General features: G+C 48.3%; 1 protein-coding gene across 1 annotated transcript in view; it reads left to right on the forward strand.

Moving 5' to 3' along the window:
• ASB13 (ankyrin repeat and SOCS box containing 13) overlaps positions 1-1436 on the forward strand; it is a 13948-nt gene that overhangs the window by 4917 nt on the left and 7595 nt on the right.

Below are 1436 nucleotides of genomic sequence, written 5' to 3' on the forward strand. Positions count from 1 at the left end.
GTGGGGGGGTGGGGGGGTGTCACCATCCCTGGAGGTGTTGAAAGAATGTGGAGATGTGGCACTGGAGGCATGAGTTGATGGTTGGATTGGGTGATCTTAGTGGTCCTTCCAACCCTAACGATTCTATGAGCCTTTAACTCCATGTGGGAAAGATATTTGATGGGTGGACCCTTTGGTGGTTATGGGGTTGTGCTCAGAGAGTGGTGGTGAACAGTGCAGTGTCCAGATGGAGATCAGTGATGTGTGTTGTCCTTCAGGGGTCAGTGCTGGGACTGGTGCTCCTTAATATCTTCATCAATGACATCAGTGGTGCCATCAGGTGCACCCTCAGCAAGATTGCAGATGATACCAAGCTGTGTTGTGGTTGTGCAGTCAACGTGCCTGAGGGATGGGATGGCATCCTGAGAGACCCAGACAGCTCAAGCAGTGCACCCAGGAGAACCTCGTGAGGTTCAATAAATCCAAATGCAAGGTCTTCCTAAATCTCCCCAAGAAAACTCAAAGAAACAGGCTGAATATGCCCAGAGGGAGAGATTTAGATAAGAGATAAGGGAAAAAAAGTATTTTACAGGAATGGTAGTAAAGCACTGGAACAGGTTGCCCAGAGAGCAGGTGGATGCTCCATCCATCCACCAAGGTCAGGGTGGATGGGGCTCTCAGCACCTGATGGAGCTGCAGGTATCCATCTTCATTGCAGGGCAATTGGACTGGATGGCCTTTAAGGGTCGTTTCCCACTCAAACATTTCTATGAAATCATCCTCAAAACTGTGTAAGCTGAGGCTTTGCTCATCTCTGCCCTTTCTCTCCCATTCCACAGCTGTGAGTGCTTGCCTCGAAACGGGTTCTACAGAAACGTGGTTTGGGAGGAGCTGTAGTTTTAAGGTGTCATTTGCCAATTGCTGTTGTCATTGACCTGAAAGCAAACAGCACCAGACTGCTCCTATAAACCCTGCTTTGGCAGAACACTGAGGCATGTGTTTTTGCAGAGAGGACAAGCTTGCCTTACTGGAGGAAGTGTGAAAATAGGTGGGACTGTGCTTTTCCCATTGCTGAGATCCCATTTCCAGTGATTTTAGCTGGAGACAGGAAGGACGTTGCTCCTAGTGCTGATTGTGTGTGAACACAACAGGGTGAATCTAAACCTGCTGGAGGGTTTGTTTGTGGAGGAAAGCCTCAAGCAAATACTGGAAGGGAATGCAGCATTACAAGGAGCCCAATGGAGAGCCCCCAGTGCAAAGCACTGCATGCTGGATTGGGGATACAGTAAGAAATAAGTTTTTATTCCCATCTCTTTCTTCTTGGGGTGGAGACTATATAATCTTTAAGCTCTTTTCCAACCCAAGCCAATCTGTGTTTGCGGGTCTACGAGCCTGTTTTCCCATTCCAGCAGAGCTGCTTTTCTCCAGCACAGAATCTCCTCTGCACGTGAATTAAA

Source organism: Meleagris gallopavo, chromosome 1 (assembly GCF_000146605.3).
Source record: "Meleagris gallopavo isolate NT-WF06-2002-E0010 breed Aviagen turkey brand Nicholas breeding stock chromosome 1, Turkey_5.1, whole genome shotgun sequence".
NCBI classification, from domain to species: Eukaryota; Metazoa; Chordata; class Aves; order Galliformes; family Phasianidae; genus Meleagris; species Meleagris gallopavo.